Below are 18077 nucleotides of genomic sequence, written 5' to 3'. Positions count from 1 at the left end.
CAGTTGAATGACACTTTTTTTTTTTTTGAGACAGGGTCTCACTTTGTCACCCAGGCTGGAGTGCAGTGGCCTAATCTGTGCTATCTCGGCTCTCTGCAACCTCTGTCTTCCGGGCTCAAGTGATCCTCCCACCTCAGCCTCCCAAGGAGCTAGGACTACAAACGCACACTACTACACCTGGCTAATTTTTGTGTTTTTGGTAGACAGGGTCTCACTATGTTGCCCAGGCTGGTCTGAAACTCCCAGGCTCACACAATCCGCCCTCCTCGCCTCACAAAGTGCTGGGATTACAGGTGTAAGCCACGGCGTCTGGTCTGGATGATACTTTTTGTAGAGTATGTGTGCATAATTATTTGCTCAATGTTATATTCATAGCAGTCTCTTTACACATTTAATTTATCCTTTATGATTTAAAACAATTTAAAGCTACAGATTACATGTTACAATTTGATTTTTTATAAAATTAAATAGACTTTTGTTTATAAAAAAATTGACAATGTGTTTCATCAATGTTAATCTGTAGTTTGTAATTACAATAATACCAAATAAAATTTTTCTAGAGTCATTATGATGTATCTGTGCACTGTCCTTAAAATTGTTACCAAGTAAAATCTTATTCCAAAAGAAGGACAAGGGTAAAAAATAGACACTCTTCATAATTTATTCACATAATATACAGTGAAAATACCGATAAAAGTAAATGCAACTATTATAGTCCAGAAGAAACTGTTTTGCATTCCTATTAGTCCATAACAAGTGGAAACATTACACCAAAAACAACAGGAAGGAACACGTTGTTCTAACCAACTGCTAAATAGCCTTGAGCTCATATAACAGCCACATTGGCCTGATTCTGCAATCTTTTACTTAAATAAATTTTCCTTAAAATTTTTAAAGCAAATGGATTTTCCCTAAAAGTATACTATTAATTTTTGGTTTTGTTTTGTTTTTGAGATGGAGTCTTGCTCTTGTTTTCCAGGCTGGAGTGCAATAGCACTATCTTGGCTCACTGCAACCTCTGCCTCCCGGGTTCAAATGATTCTCCTGCCTCAGCTTCCCCAGTAGGTGGGATTACAGGCACCTGCCACCATGCCCGGCTAATTTTTCTATTTTTAGTTGACACAGGGTTTTGCCATGTTGGCCAGGCTGGTCTCGAACTCCTGACCTCAGGGGATCCGCCTGCCTCGGCCTCCCAAAGTACTGAGATTACAGGTGTGAGCCACTGCACTCGGCCTATTATTATTATTTTTTTTTTTTGAGAGAGCGTCTCGCTCTGTCACACAGGCTGGAGTGCAGTGGTGCAATCTTGGCTCACTGCAATCTTCCTCTCCTGAGTTCAAGTGATTCTCCTCCTTCAGCCTCCTGAGTAGCTGGGATTACAGGCGCCCACCACCACGCCTGGCTAATTTTTGTATTTTTAGTAGAGACAGGGTTTCACCATGTCGGCCAGGCTGGTCTTGAACTCCTGACCTCAGGTGATCCGCCCGCCCCAGCCTCCCAAAGCGCTGGGATTACAGGCGGGAGCCACCGTGCCCGGCCACTATTAATGTTTTTTAAATCCTCTTTTCCAAAATTTTATAGCAGTTCTTTCTAACATTTAGGAGACATAGTGTACGGAGTCAGAGTCTGGAGTTCAAATCCAAATTCTGCTGCATAATTAGTTAGGTGACTCTAAACAAAGTTTTTTCTAAACCTATCTTTTCTTCTAGTTTAATAAGACCAATAATATTACCTACCTGTGAGGTCTGTTGTGAGAAATATATAAGAGAACTCAAGTAAAATCGTTAGCCTTAGGCCTGGCACAGGCTGTGCTGGTAAAAGCTAGTTATTATCATTACACAAGCATATAATTAAGCTCATTGTTCTACATTTGTAATACTGAGAAAATGGCTCATAAAAGGCCCCAAATGGGATGGTATGAGTTCTACATCAATATAGTATAATGTTTAAATAAATGAACAGTTTTAAAGGGGCACTAACATTTCTTCTGCCACCACAACGTGCCAGACCCAATTCCAGGCAACAAAGGAAGCTAAGAGAAATAAGGCTCAAACTTAACACAGCTTTACAGTTGAATGACAAGAGACATACATTTAATAGATAACTACATTCAAAGTAGTATGACCATATTTCCTGATTTATCAGGAATCTCTTGTCCTGGCTTAATAGTTATTTGTGTCTTCTTTCATTCTCAGTTGTGTCTAGGTCTGCTGATAAATTAGATGATCATTCCTAACTAGACGTATGTACTAACTGCTTGGGATACAAGAGAAGAAACCACCAGTTCTGTGTAAAGCTATAGAGACTTAAATTGCTTCTTTATAGGAACATCTGAATGAGTCAAGTGAATCAAAAGAAAGAGGAAAGGCAGAGGGAAGATTTAATTGTTATTTTTCTGAGTCAGAACTACAAAGCTTTCTATACTTGTGCTGTGAACATTAACTAATAGCAAACTTAGTAAATCCACTTGACCAATGTTATATAAATTACTTTTGGAATTTAGTATTTTTTTCCTAAAGATATAACAGGCATACTCCAAGAAACAAATTATTCAACATGTATTTGTTTATGTATACAACATACAGTATATCTATTGAGTGTATATTATGTATACATGGTCTGTTTTTAGTGTGATAGAAGATACCAAAAAAATTATAAGGCACAGGCAAGCATCATAAAATCTAATGGCAAACCCCAGATATCTTAGCTAATTAATAAGGTAATGAGACATATGGCACATGAATTGTGATTTGGGAAGATTGAGAAAAATCAGGAATCGTGGAATTTATTGAGAAAGGAGAAAATAACCAACTGTCAGAATAACCATGGACAGTGGCCCTTTCTGTGACTGAAGCAGCCAAAGATAGGAAGGCAAGCTAAGTCAAACTTTGCTTTACACTCTTACCTGTGGCTGACCCTTGCTGCTCATCAAACCACAAATATTCATTGAATGCCTGCTGTTTGCCAGGTAGCATACCGAGTGCTGTGGAAAAAATCAGTATAAAGCATGGTCTTTGTCTTTAATGAAATGTCACACATCAACATTTGAATAAATAGACACGGTAGCTTTATGAATGTGGTTGAGGGGATCACTGAGGTCTGAATTAGTTAGAAAAGTTTTTTCAAAGGGAAAGGAATTCGAGGTGGGTCTCTGTGAAGAAGGTAGTCAGATCAGTGTTTCCCAAACTATGTATTGCACACCTCTCGTGGTGTGGGAGATGATTTTAGGTGATACACTTCACTGGGGATGGGAAGTGGAAGGATGGAGAGAGGTAAATTAGGGTACATGCAGCTTGTCTAGCTTCAATACATAGCCTGTGGTCCAATTGCATTGCAGCCCCTCACCTCAAAAAAAAAGTTAGGAATTGTAACAAAATGCCTCTGGGGACAACAAGAGAAGAGGAAGGGAGGCTTTGGGGTCACTCTGCTATGTCAAGTTACAGACTAAGTAACTAAGAACTCCTTTTTCTTTTTTTTAAACAGCTAACATCTATATATGGCAAGTAATACCAATTTTACATATATGGTAGTAATACAAGTTTCCTTTATATGTTTGTTAAAGTTAAAAATATGAGTCAGCTAAAAGAGACTTAACAAATAAACAATAATGGTGATAAAGCTTGTGGTAGATTTCACACAGAAAAAAAAAACAAAGAGAAAGGGGATGTGGCACTAATTTAGGAAGCACAAAGCTTAGTGAGCAAAAGTTCAGAAACTGACATCTTAAAGGTGTGTTCCCAGGGAAAGCAAGAACCACAATGGATCTTGAGTTGAGTATTGGCAGGCTGGCATACAAGAGTGGGGAAAGATGAAGTCCAAAAGGCAGATAACAAGAGGGAGTGGAGTCTGCTGGCAATTAAGACTCAGCACCAGGGCTGCAGAGGAGAGGATACTTCTCCCCGTATCTTGAGGAAGCCCCTTAGCCCAGAAGAACCAGCAGAACTAGCACCAGTGTGTGTTAGGAAGCCATTCAGCAAGCACCAGGGGGTCTCCCATCTCTTTGGTTCACCAGGAATCCAGGAAGAGGAGAAATGGAATATCTTGTTAGATGGTCTCAAAGCACCGAGAGATTTGGTGCCCTTAAATTTAGCAGGTGGGGCCGAGCGCCGTGGCTCACCCCTGTAATCCTAGAACACTGGGAGACCAAGGCAGGTGGATTGCCTGAGCTCAGGACTTTGAAACCAGCCTGGACAACATGGTGAAACCTCATCTCTACTAAAATACAAAAAACTAGCCAGGCATGGTGGTGCGCACCTGTAGTCCCGGCTACTTGGGAAGCTGAGGCAGGAGAATAGTTTGAACCTGGGAGGCAGAGGTTGCAGTGAGCCAAGATCGTGCCACTGCACTCCAGCCTGGGTGACAGAGCAAGACTCGGTCTCAAAAAAAAAAAAAAAAAAAATTAGCAAGTGGAACAGAAATCTTGCCACTTCCTCCTAGCACAGAGATATACATGTTGCTTTCATAAAGAAAGTTCATCATGAGGCCAGGCACGGTGGCTCATACCTCTAATCCCAGCATTTTGGGAGGCCGAGGCAGGCGGATCACTTGAGATCAGGAGTTTGAGACTGGCCTGGCCAACATGGTGAAAACACTTCTCTACTAAAATAATAATAATTTTTTTAAAAAAGAAAGTTCATGGTGAGTAAAAATTGGAAGTGAAGTTGGACGATGGCAAACCAGGATTCTTCACACCCATCTACACTCCTCCCCCAGCAAGTGTTACTGCCTCATAGTGATTCAGCTCTTGCTTTTGACCCCACCACTAGCTGGGCTGGGTAGCTGGGAGTGTTCTGATGCTATGTTCCCTGCCACTGTCACTGTGTTGGTGTACATGCCCTACATAATCCCCAGGACTGTGATGGACAGATTGCTAAAAATGCACCACCCCTTTACCCCAGTACTCTGGGTCCTAATCTCCAGAACCTATGAATAGGATGAGATAGCATTCCTATGATTATGTTAGGTTGTGTGTCATAGTTGACCTTAACATAAGGAGATTATCTGAGTGGGCCTGGTCTAATTACATGAGCCTTTGAAAGTGAAGAGTTTTCTCTGGCTGATGGCAGAAAGAGAAGTCAGAAAGATTCAAAGAATGAAAAGAACGTGATGCTTGTTGCTGACTTGAAGATGGGGGTGGGGGCACATAGCAAAGAATGCAAGTAGGCTCTAGGAGCAGAAAGTGGCCCTTGGCTGACAGCTAGTAAGGAAACAGAACCTCAGTCCTATACCCTCAAGGAACTGAATTCTACCAACAACAGAAAGAGCTTGGGAGCAGATTCTCCCCCAGGCCTCCAGAAGAGAACTCAGACTTGCAAACACCTTGATTTCAGCCTGATACCGTGAGCAGAGAACCTGGCCATGCTGTGCTGAACTTCTGACCAACAGAGAGTATGAACTAATAAACGGATGTTGTTTCAGCCCACTAAGTTTATATTAATTTGTCACACAGCAATAGAAAACACAGCCACTGTCACAGACCCAACTCTTCTCTAGACTAGCTTTGAGGTGACCCTCTAGCCTCAAGAGTGTATCTGAGTTTCCACTCCATTGTCAAGCCATAAAGACAAAGGCGTCAATTCTCAGGCATTAGCAAACAAGCCTGGGATTTTTGTTTATGATTATACAGGGGAGGGAACCATGGGCAAAGACTGGAATTCCTGATAATTTGGCAAATGGGGACTTACTGTGTTATTTCCACTTGGGCAAAAAAGCAAATGTGACATTATTTTGAAGTAACAAGCTGGTAGTCCTCTCATTTGTGGGTGGTAATAGAATTTCTGGTAGCATATGGTGCCATTCTCTGAAGACGAAAGACAGTGGAAAGACAAAGTCCCTTAGTAAAAAGAGAATGGTCTCTAGTGTCAGGCGGATATGGGTTTGTTTTGCAGATTATCTGATCTTGGGCTTTTGGGCAATTTTCTTAACATATTTGAGTCCCAGTCTACTCATCATAAAATATAATAAGGCCTGCGTAATTACCTAATAAGATTTGGCAAGAATTAAATTTAATAATTCATATAAAATCTCAATGCCTGCAGCATAGTAGACTATCAATAAGTTGCCTCCATTATTATAGTGGAATTTTTTTCACAACTTCCTTGCAATCTTTTTTTTTCTGAGACGGAGTCTTGCTCTGTCACCCAGGCTGGAGTGCAGTGGCATGATCTAGGCTCACTGCAGCCTCTGCCTCCTGGGTTCAAGCAATTCTCTTGCCTCAGCCTCCGGAGTAGCTGGGATTACAGGCACATGCCACCACACCCTGCTAATTTTTGTATTCTTAGTAGAGATGGGGTTTCATCATGTTGGCCAGGCTGCTCTTGAACTCTTAACCTCGTGATCTGGCCTGGGCCTCCCAAAGTGCTGGGATTACAGGCATGAGCCACTGCGCCTGGCTCTCTCGCAATCTTTTTATAGTAAAAGTAACTAAATTATGGCATACAATAGACCAATGCTGTCCTACAGAAATATAACTCAAGCCACATACGTAATTTTAAATTTTCAAGTCACTACATTAAAAAAATGTAATTTAAATAATATAATTTATTTAAAATATTGTCATTTCAACATGCAATTAATATAAAATGTATTAATGATATATTTTACATTTTTTAAACTAAGACTTCAAATTCAGAATTTTTTATACTTACAGCACATCTCAATTCAGAATAGCCATGTTTCAGGTGCTCAGTAGCAATGTGTAGCTAGTGACTATGGTACCCGACAGCTTAGTACTAGACTTTAAATAAGTATTTCAGGCCGGGCGCGGTGGCTCACGCCTGTAATCCCAGCACTTTGGGAGGCCGAGGCGGGCGGATCACGAGGTCAGGAGATCGAGACCATCCTGGCTAATACGACAAAACCCCGTCTCTACTAAAAATACAAAAAATTAGCCGGGCGTGGTAGTGGGCGCCTGTAGTCCCAGCTACTCGGGAGGCTGAGGCAGGAGAATGGCGTGAACCCGGGAGGCGGAGCTTGCAGTGAGCCGAGATCGCGCCACTGCACTCCAGCCTGGGCGACAGAGCGAGACTCCGTCTCAAAAAAAAAAATAAATAAGTATTTCAGCAAATTCTCCTTTACTCTTTGTCAATTCTAAAATAAACATAAATAAATGATAAGTGATAATTATAAATATATGAGCACACACATACACATATTTCCCATTCTGGCACACAGCAAACTTAGAAGATTTTTCTTTTTACCCATCAGTTCTTAGTTATAATGAGTCACACTTCAATCAGAGGATCAGGGTGTAAGTGGTACACAGATTTCTAATTTCATTTCCAAAACATATGACAAATCGAAGCTACATAGTTAAAGTAATACTTGGCAACTATGATAACTAGGTTAAAACAAAAATCTATCTTGCACTGTAGAAAGCATGTTGGCTTCATTGCTTTTTAAAGTAACTTCAGTAGATGATTATATATTCATGTCATTTGCTTTTCCTTTAAAAACATTGGACTAGACTTTTGGTTCTACATAAGCTTGTTTTTCTTTCTAAGTTAACCTACCCATTATGCAAGAATGAAGACTAAAGCAAATCAGAAATGGTGGGTAATAGGAGCAATGCACAGCAGCCACCTAAAGACTTACTATTTCTTTTCTTTTCTTTTCTTTTCTTTCTTTTTTTTTTCTGTCTCTCTTTTTTTTTTTTTTTTGAGATGGAGTCTCACTCTGTTGCCTAGGCTGGAGTGCAGTGGCGCCATCTCAGCTCACTGCAACCTCCGCCTCCTGGGGTCAAGCAGTTCTCCTGCCTCAGCCTCCGGAGTGGCTGGGATTACAGGCGCCGGCTACCAGGGCCAGCTAATTTTTTTATTTTTAGTAGAGATGGAGTTTCGCCATGTTGGCCAGGCTGGTCTTGAACTCCTGACCTCAAGTAATCCACCCACGTCAGGCTCCAAAAGTGCTGGGATTACAAGAGTGAGCCACCATGCCCAACCAAGACTTATTATTTCTATACACATGTGAAAAAAATCTGTGTTGTGCCCCAGGGCCTGCTGGGGGGGTGCGGGGCTGGGGAAGGGATAGCATTAGGAGAAATACCTAATGTAAATGACGAGTTGATGGGTGCAGCAAACCAACGTGGCACATGTATACCTATGTAACAAACCCGCATGTTGTGCACATGTACCCTAGAACTTAAAGTATAATAAAAAGAAAAAAAAATCTGTGGTGTTTCCACTGGACAGAAAGCCCTGTGCAATCTTCAGAGATGATTCAGACAGTGGTGTTTCTCCTAAAGTGGACTCAGAAAATATAGGACACATCCGAACATGCATAATGCAAGGTGGAACACTGAAAGTGACTATGAGAGATTCCCAAAAAAACCTAACGCAAGTATTTGTCAAAAGACAATCCTTCATAGTGAGGAAGAAAAGTTTCCTAGAAAAGTATCCTTTGTAAGAAGTTCTTTTTTTTATTTTTTTTTTATTTTTAGACAGAGTTCCGCTCTTGTTGCCCAGGCTGGAGTGCAATGGTGCAATCTCAGCTCACTACAACCTCCGCCTCCTGGGTTCAAGCGATTCTCCTGCCTCAGCCTCTTGAGTAGCTGGGATTACAGGCATGTGCCACCATGCCCAGCTAATTTTTGTATTTTTAATAGAGATGGGGTTTCGCCAAGTTGGTCAGGCTGGTCTCAAACTCCTGACCTCAGGTGATCAACCCGCCTCGGCCTCCCAAAGTGCTGGGATTACAGGCATGAGTCACTGTGCCAGGCCTGTAAGAAGTTCTAAAGAATGGTCTTTAAGGGAGAGTTAATAGGATCAATTCAATGCAACAGATTTTTGCTGTCCACCTATTGAGTGGCTATAGTAGGTAGTAGGGATTTCGTGATAGAAATCTCTATCCTTAAGCTGTTGGGATGGTGATGAAGAATGGTGGAAGACAATCCAGCAATTCAGCACTGTTATGTATTCCAACAGCTCTTTTCACCTCATACTACCTCTGACATCCCTTCGCCACTGAGGTATTCCCAAGCTCATCTCCCGTACACCCAAACAGCTTTTTGCTGCTTCTCTTTTTTTTTAGGATATGGCTCTTTATCTTGACCTTGCTCTCAGACCAGCCTTACCATGAGATGAGTGTTTCATTCTCTGACAGAGGTCCTGCAGCCACATGCAGACTCTGCCCATCTTCTGCTCTGGCTCTATCTCTAGTCAGGAAACTGCTGAATCAAGAAACTGCCACCACAGCTTCCGGCTCCAGCATTACCCTTGTGCGAAGAGGAAGTTGCACAGTTTAGAAGTATTATCACAGAGATAGATCTAGTGGAGGAAATTTGACTTAACCTGTGTGGGTCCAGAAAGGATTCCTAAAAGAGCAGATGCTTGAGAGGAATTACCCAAGAATGGAGGGAAAGTTGAAATTCTCTGTGCGTAGAAGAATAACATGTATAAAATCAGGAAGATATGAGAGGCTGATGCCTTTAGGGAACTAGAGAATGGGTTCAGGGCTAGAGGAAGGGTGCATGTGGGCCCAGATGATGCTGGACCTGCAGAAAGAGGCACTAGATCATGATAAGGAGTTTTTTGTTGTTGTTGTTTTTGAGACGAAGTCTCGCTCTGTCACCCAGGCTGGAGTGCAGTGACGTGATCTCAGCTCACTGCAACCTCCACCTCCCTGGTTCAAGCAATTCCCCTGCTCAGCCTCCCGAGTAGCTGGGATTATAGGCACACGCCACCACGCCCGGCTAATTTTTTTTGTATTTTTAGTAGAGACGGGGTTTCACCATGTCGGCCAGCCTGGTCTTGAACTCCTGACCTCAGGCAATCCACCCGCCTCGGCCTCCCAAAGTGCTGGGATTACAGGCGTGAGCCACCGCAACTGGCCGATAAGGAGTTTGACTTTATTTAGAATATGATAATGAGCCAGGCAGGAGGACAAAATGTACTAATGATGTTGCTTTAAGAGTAAAGTTCAAATATATGAACATATGCTTAATGTATCATACAAAACCTTTGAACTTTAAAATAGTCTTGCTTTAATTACTTTAATTAATTATCCTTGATAAGCTTCTTGTAACCTTCATTCATAAAGGATAGTATGTGAGAACTTGAAATTATAGTACCCACATGATTCCTTCCTTCCTTCTTTCCTTCCTTCCTTCCTTCCTTCCTTCCTTCCTTCCACTCATTCTCTTTTTCTCTCTTTCTCTCTTTTTTTCTTCTTACTTTTTTGAGACAGGGTCTTGCTCTGTTGCCCAGGCTGTAGTGAAGTGGCACAATCATGGCTCACTTCAGCCTTGACCTCCTAGGCTCAAGCGATCCTCCTGCCAACTCAGCCTCCCAAGTAGCTAGGATCAGAGGCGTGTGCCACCATGCTCAGTTAATTTTTATTTTTTTGTAGAGACAAGGTCTCACTATGTGTCTAGGCTGGTCCCGAATTCCTGGGCTCAAGTGATCCACCCTCTTCGGAATCCCAAAATGCCGCAATTACAGGCACAAGCCATCATACCCAGCCCCTGGTTTATTTTTTATTAATTGGAACAGTTTTATACTAGCTGGAGTTATCTCCTTAGAAGAGTAATTGCACACATATGGGATTCAACCTGGGCAATGTTATTTCCATGTGGCAGTCTGCTATTCATGTACTGTCTCCCAGACAATTTTTTTTCTTTTTTTAGTTTTGCTTTCTCTCACAATATAAAATTGCATATTCTATCTTACTAAAAAGCATGTTAAATGCAAAGATAAAAATATAAGAACCTGTTAGAAGAGGCTGATGACTTAAAAGAGAAAGGAAATTAACTTACTTGATGTTAACATTTTGGCTGTTTGACAAGCTGATATCAGGGAATTTTCTAAATGGGGAAAAGATGAAAGTTTTCTTGAAAATGATTACCTTTAGTAAAAAGAATTATCTCCACAGTGATTTCTTGGTGTAGAAGAGAAAGAACTCAAAGAGGATTATTATGCCCTTCTACTCCAGTCAAGACCTGCCCAACATATTCTTTTGCGCACTACAAAAGCATTTCAGTTCTACTTTCATATTCTGTTAACAGATAAATTGTAATTGAATAAAACAGATACACAAAATGTTAAGTCATTTATTTGTTATTGCTTATCATTTCTTAGCTTTGTTTTTATATAGTTTTATTGTATCTATATATTCTTTTAAAATACATTTAAAAAATTTTAAATTAATGAAATTTTTAAAAGCAGTTTTAGGTTGACAGAGTGGAAAGTACAGAGAGTTCTCATATAACCCTACTTCCCTCTCTGTCCCTCCCTCCAATTCCCCCTTTTGTTGACATGCTGGATTCATGTGGTATATTTGTTGTAATTGCTGAGCCAATATTACCATAGTATTTTTTAAGAGACCCTGGGATCTTGCTCTGTTTACCAGGCTGGTCTCTAACTCCTGAGCTCAAGCAATCCTCCTACCTCAACCTCCCAAAGTGCTGAGATTACAGATAGAGCCACCACGCCTGGCCCAAGCTATAGTTTTGTTAACTAAAGTTCATAGTTTTTACATGAGGGTTCACTCTTTTTATTATATGTTTTGTGGGTTTTGACAAATGTATAATGACATAGTATCATCCAGAATGGTTTCACAGCCCTAAAAATCTCCTATGCTCCACCTATTCATTTCTTTTTCACCTTCCCACCTCCCCCTACCCTGGCTCCACAGTCCCTGGCAAGCATTGATCTTTTTACTGTCTCCATAGTTTTGCCTTTTCCAGAATGTCATATATTTGGAATAACAATATGATTTTCAGATTTACTTATTTCACTTAGCAATATGTATTTAAGTTTCCTCCATGTATTTCTGTGGCTTGATAGCTCATTCTGAAATTGTTGTTTCCTCTATGTAATAGTGTAGAACCTATTCTTTTCAACTAACATGTGTCAATATAAGTTCACATTGTTGCTGTCACTGTAAATTACTTATTTTGATTGTTGTATAATATTTTCTGTTGAAATGTACCACAGATTATTTATCCACTCTCCTGTAGATGGGCATGCATCTGGGTTGTTTCCAAGTTTTTGCTTTTGTAAAAAGTGGAGCTATGATTGTCCTTTTACCTGGTGCCTGTTGTATATGTGCAAGAGTTTCTCTTGATGTATACCTAACAGTAGAATTGTTGACTCATAGGGTATATGAATATTCAATTTGGAGTGATAATGACACAATTTGCCAATTTGCATTTTCTGTTTTTGTTGTTGTTTAGTACCCATTATGCCCCAGAACCAACTTTCATTTTCATAAGCAATGGATCCACAGCCTTCCCAACACTTAGCACAGACTCCTTAAGTTGTTGCCTTTTGAATAAACGTAAAATGATATCTCCCTATGCTCTTTTTTTTTTAGAGACAGCATCTCACTCTGTTGCCCAGACTGGAGTGCAGTGGTACAATCATAGCTCACTGCAACCTCGAACTCCTGGATTCAAGTGATCCTCCCGCCTCAGCCTCCTGAGTACCTAGGACTACAGGCATGCACCACCACACCCAGCTAATCTCTGCAGTCCTTATTTGCATTTTTGTGATCAATAAAGCTGTTGAACAAAAGTTCTCAATTTTAATATTGTCTAGGAGATGTTAATTACAAAGAGTTTTTAACTTTTGTTTTTGACAGTAAAGTCATCAAATCAAATGGAGGAGATTTTGTATATAGTGCCAGGTAGGAATCCAGTTTCTTCCTGCTATATTTATTAAACAGATCCTCCTTTCCTCACTTTTCTGACATGGCATCTTTGTCATATATCAAACATTTATGTGTGGGTCGGTTTCTAAGATATCCATTCTGTTTCATTGGTTAATTTATTTTTTGCTGCACCAATCCCACACCATCTTATTAATTTTAGTTTCATAATAAATATTAATAGTTACTGGGACAAATCCTCTCTCCCTGATACTTCTTTAGAAATAACCTGGCCGGTCGTGGTGGCTCACGCCTGTAATCCCAGCGCTTTGGAAGGCTGAGGTGGGCAGATTGCCTGAGGTCAGGAGTTCGTGATCAGCCTAGTTAACATGGTGAAACCCAATCTCTACTAAAAATACAAAAAATAGCCAGGCATGGTGGTGTATGCCTGTAGTCCCAGCTACTCGGGAGGCTGAGGCAGGAGAATCACTTGAACCCAGGAGGCAGAGGTTGCAGTGAGCCGAGACTGCACCACTGCACTCCAGCCTGGGCAACAGAGCAAGAGTCTGTATCAAAAAAAAAAAAAAAAAAAAAGACGTAACCTGGCTATTCATGGACACTTATTAATCTTCAATATATATATTTTAGAGTAATCTTATCAAGTTCCATTAAAGCTCTTGTAGGAATTTTAATTGGAATTACATTGGATATTTTGATAAATTTGGGGACAATTGATACATTCATAATAATAAGTCTTCCTACACATTAACACAGGTACAGCTCTCCATTTATTCAGAACTTTTTCGTGTTTCTTAACAACGTTTTATAATAATTTTCCCTAAAGAGGTCTTGGCTAACTTCTGTTAGATTTATTCCTAGATAGTTGATATTCTCTGATATTACTGTAAACAGTTTATTCTCTTTATGTTTTCTAGTTGTTTGTTGCTAATATGTAGTAATGCAATTGACTTTTGTTTCACATCAGATATCTTGTTAATTTGAAGATTATTTGGGGTTTTCTAGGTAAAGAATCATATCAACCACAAATACAGTTTTATTTCCTCCTTGCCAATCCTTATGCCTCTGCACTTGTTAGGACCACCAATGAAGATTAAACAGAAAAAATGACAGGGGAATCTTCATCTCATTCCTGTTTTAAAAGGGAATGCTTCTGCCGGGCATGGTGGCTCATGCCTATGATCCCAGCACTTTGGGAGGCCAGATGGGCGGCTCACAAGGTCAGGAGTCCGAGACCAGCCTGACCAACACAGTGAAACCCCGTCTCTACTAAAAATACAAAAATTAGCCAAGCATGGTGGCGTGCGCCTGCAGTCCCAGCTACTCAGGAGGTTGAGGCAGGAGAATCGCTTGAACCTGGGAGGCAGAGGTTGTAGTGAGCCGGGATCGCGCCACTGTACTCCAACCTGGGCAACAGAGTGAGACTCCATCTCAAAAAATAATAATAAAAAAAATAAAAAAAAGGAATGCTTTTAATATTTTCCCATTTAGAATGATGTTTCTTTAGATTTTCTAGTATAGATACTCTTAATCAAGTTAAGGAAGTTTCCATCTATTTCTAATGTACTAAAATTTTTTAATTATTTAAAAAATTGTAAATAATTTTTAAAATTATGAATAGCTATCAAATTTTGTAAAATACTTGTTTTATGGCTGGGCATGGTGGCTCATGGCTGTAATCCCCAGACTTTGGGAGGCCAAGGCAGGAAGATCACTTGGAGCCTGGATTTCAAGACCAGGCTGGGAAAACAAAGAAAGGACCTGTCTCTACAAAAAGAAAATTAAAAATTAGCTGGGCTTGTTGTGCTTATAATCCCAGCTACTTATGAGGCTGAGGCGAGAGTATCACTTGAGCCCAGGAGTTCCAGGTTACAATGAGCTATGATCCCGCCACTGCACTCCAGCCTGAGTGAGAGTGAAACTCTATCTATACAAATAAATAAATAAATAATTGTTTTACATTTTTTTTTTCCGAGACGGAGTCTTGCTGCGTCGTCAAGGGTGGAGTGCGGTGGTGCATTCTCAGCTCACTGCAACTTCCACCTCCCGGGTTCAAGTGATTCTCTTGCCTCAGCCTCCCAAGTAGCTGGGATCACAGGCGCCCACCACCATGCCCAGCTAAGTTTTTTGTATTTTTAGTAGAGACAGGGTTTCCCCATGATGGCCAAACTGGTCTTGAACTCCTGACCTCGTGGTCCACTCGCCTCGGCCTCCCAAAGTGCTAAGATTGCAGGCATGAGCCACCTCGCCCGGCTGTTTTACATTTTTAATATGATCATACAACATATCTATTTTAATCTGTTGATGTGACAAATTATATACATACATTTTCTAATATTAAACTATTGGTTGTAGGATATTACCTTTTTAAAATACATTGTTGGATTTGATTTGCTAATATTTTGTTTGGTGTTTTTGCAAAAATACTAAATACTATTTGTCTCAATAAAAGGTACTACTAAAAACCTAGCAAGAGACATAGAACAAAAGATTGAGGAAAATCTACAAAATGAAATGGAATTAAAGCAAGTATTTAAGAGGATTGGTGCACTGGGCATGGGGGCGCACACTTGTAATCCCAGCACTTTGGGAGACTGAGGCAGGCAGACCACCTGAGGTTGGGAGTTTGAGACCAGCCTGGCCAACATGGAGAAACCCTATTTCTACTAAAAATGCAAAAATTAGCCAGGCATGGTGGCACATGCCTGTAGTCCCAGCTACTCAGGAGGCTGAGGTAGGAGAATCTCTTGAACCCCAGAGGCAGAGGTTGTGGTGAGCTGAGATCACGCCATTGCACTCCAAACTCTGTCTCAAAAAAAAAAAAAAAAAAAGGATTTGAGTGAAAAATATAGGTATGGAAGATAAGAAAAAAGATCCAACATATGCATAATTGGTGTCCTCACAAACATGGACCCTCACCCACCCTGAAAAAGAACCATCATACGTATTTAAAGACGTAAATCAAGAAAAATTATTTATCCAGATAAAAGGTAACCTAACTCTATTATGGACCAACCTACATGAAACATATCCTAGCAAAAAAGTTATTGAATGTCAAAAACCAAAAAAACCTGGCAAAAATTTAAGTCACAAAAATTGTGTCTGTGATTTCTTCTTTTTATTTTATTTTATTTTTTTGGGACAGAGCTTCACTCTTGTCACCCAGGCTGGAGTGCAATGGTGATCTTGGCTCACTGCAACCTCTGCCTTCTGGATTCAAACAATTCTCCTGCCTCAGCCTCCTGAGTAGGTGGGATTACAGGTGCCCACCACCACTCCCAGCTAATTTTTATATTTTTAGTAGAGAAGGGGTATCACCATGTTGGCCAGGCTGGTCTTGAACTCCTGACCTCAGGTAATCTGCCTGCTGCAGCCTCCCAAAGTGCTGGGATTGCAGGCGTGAGCCACCACACCTGGCCTGACTTTTTTATAGCCCTGACTAGAAGTCAATAAAATAATATCCTCAAGGAACCCAAAGTCCTCAGGGAAAGAAAGCATGACTCAACAATTTTATGTCCAGTTAAATTGTTTTTCAGGTATAAAAGTAATAGAAGTACAATTCTCAATATGAAAGAATTCAGGCAATATAACCCCTGTGAGTTCTTCTTGAACAAACTACTTGAGGATTTACTTTCAGCCAAGTGAGAGATGGAGAAACTGCAGCAAAAGGACAAAATGTGAAGTATTGAATTCATTTAGCTGTCATAGACTGTAAAATAGACTATATAGACTAAAACAATAGACTAAAATAAAAGTCAAGTTTATGGTTAAAGATAAAACATAAATGTCATAAATTCTGATGTTCAAGGAATGTTACTTTTAATAAAAGAAACAGGAAGAAAAAAGAAGGTAAAGGCTCAAGTAACTTCAAGTAATATGATTAAGAAAATTCATCTGACACTGGGATTGTTAAAGAAGCTCTCCAGGTGATTCTAATATGCAGGAGAATTTAGGCACCATTACATTATGAGAATAACATTAATTACTCACCTGTTTAAGTCCCAGTGAACCATGGTAAGCCACCAAACACTGTTAACTTCTATCAGCCTTCAGAACCCTTTAACTAGACCAGGGGACAGCAGTGTGTAACAACTGGTATGTTAAACATTATGTGAGAAGACTAAGTATTTTTTTTTCTTCTTCTTGGTATGACACATTGTTTCAATGTACAATCTTGGTAAGAACAGGCTGTTCTTGACTATGAATCTGGTCAATTGTTATAGCAATCACCAACAAGGGTTACATTGAATAAACCCAATCAGTATGTCAGTACCCAGAACAGTATCAATTATGGTGACTGACAAAAGAACAGTAGGCACAGCAGAGACTAAAAATAAATAAATTAGAAAGCGAACACACCAAAACCCGAAAATAACCACTTGTAAGAGCTGGTATCTAGAAAATTCAAGAATGTTTGCTGCCTCCTCCTTGGGAGAAGTTGGGGACCAGCTCCCAGACATTATCTTTGTCTTTTCTTTCCTGTTTTCGTAATTATTTTCTGATTCCATTCTGGGTTTTCCCACCAGTCTATTGGTTGGTTTGTGGATTTGCTCCCATAAGGCCAGCTGCAATTCTGAGCAGCCACTGGTAACCACTATCTTAGCTTTGCCATTACATTTTCTTTGTATATTTCAGGAACAGCTCCTGCTGTCCCTTATCATGATTCCCCCCAGTAATTTTCCCCCAGTAATTCTGAGTCCCCCAACTTCAGCCATAAAAAATACACATTTTCAAGTTTGTTTGTTTTTGCAGTGAATCCACCCCCCTTCAGAGTGATCTGCATATTTTTAATTTTTGAGGGCTGGTGGGCCTTGTTGCTGTGACCTAACCCAACAGGTCTTGGAGCATATTACTCAGCAGCCCCTCTTTTTTTATTTTGAGATAGGGTCTCACTCTGTTGCCCAGGCTGCAGTACTGTGGCATGATCTCAGCTCACTGCAACTTCTGCCTCCCGGGTTCAAGCGATTCTCTTGCCTCAACCTCCCGAGTAGCTGGGAGTACAGGCATGTGCCACCATGCCCAGCTAATTTTTCTATTTTTCGTAGAGACAGGGTTTCACCCTGTTGGCTAGGCTGGTCTTGAACTCCTGGCCTCAAGTGATCCACCTACCTTGGCTTCCCAAAGCGCTGGGATTACAGGTGTGAGCCACTGTGCCCGGCCTCAAGATGTTTTTTGTGTGCTTAAAATTGAACATGTTTTCTGCAGTTGAAGTTACAGTGTTCCCCATATGTCCATTAAGTCAAGTTTGCTAACCATATTGTTCAAATCTTCTTTATCTTTTCTGGTATTTTGGGTCTTCTTATTCTATCAGTATTGAAAAAAGTAGATTCATATCACCCCCTATGATTATAATTTTGTCTAATCATATTTGTAGTTACATTTATTTTTGCTTTTTAGATGTTGGGGCCACTTTATGAAGTCCATACAAATTTAGAATTATTCTGTCTTTCTGGTGAATTGGACCTGGGTATTTTATC

At 40.4% G+C, this 18077-nt stretch overlaps 1 protein-coding gene across 8 annotated transcripts in view; it reads right to left on the bottom strand.

The window, feature by feature from the left end:
• CDC42SE2 (CDC42 small effector 2) overlaps positions 1 to 18077 on the bottom strand; it is a 191629-nt gene that overhangs the window by 139223 nt on the left and 34329 nt on the right. Inside the window, exon 1 of one of the 8 annotated variants that reach the window (XM_063810614.1) lies at positions 16591 to 16713. The exons of 6 other annotated variants lie outside the window; for them this stretch is intronic. The gene's annotated coding sequence lies outside the window, so the exon portion shown is untranslated. Of the gene's footprint in view, positions 1 to 16590; positions 16714 to 18077 lie in introns of those variants that run through there. One more of the 8 variants, XM_063810621.1, reaches the window with a different exon arrangement.

Source organism: Pan troglodytes, chromosome 4 (genome assembly GCF_028858775.2).
Source record: "Pan troglodytes isolate AG18354 chromosome 4, NHGRI_mPanTro3-v2.0_pri, whole genome shotgun sequence".
Classification (NCBI taxonomy): Eukaryota; Metazoa; Chordata; class Mammalia; order Primates; family Hominidae; genus Pan; species Pan troglodytes.
Note: the sequence above shows the minus strand (reverse complement) of the source record. Positions and strands in the feature narration are given on the sequence as shown.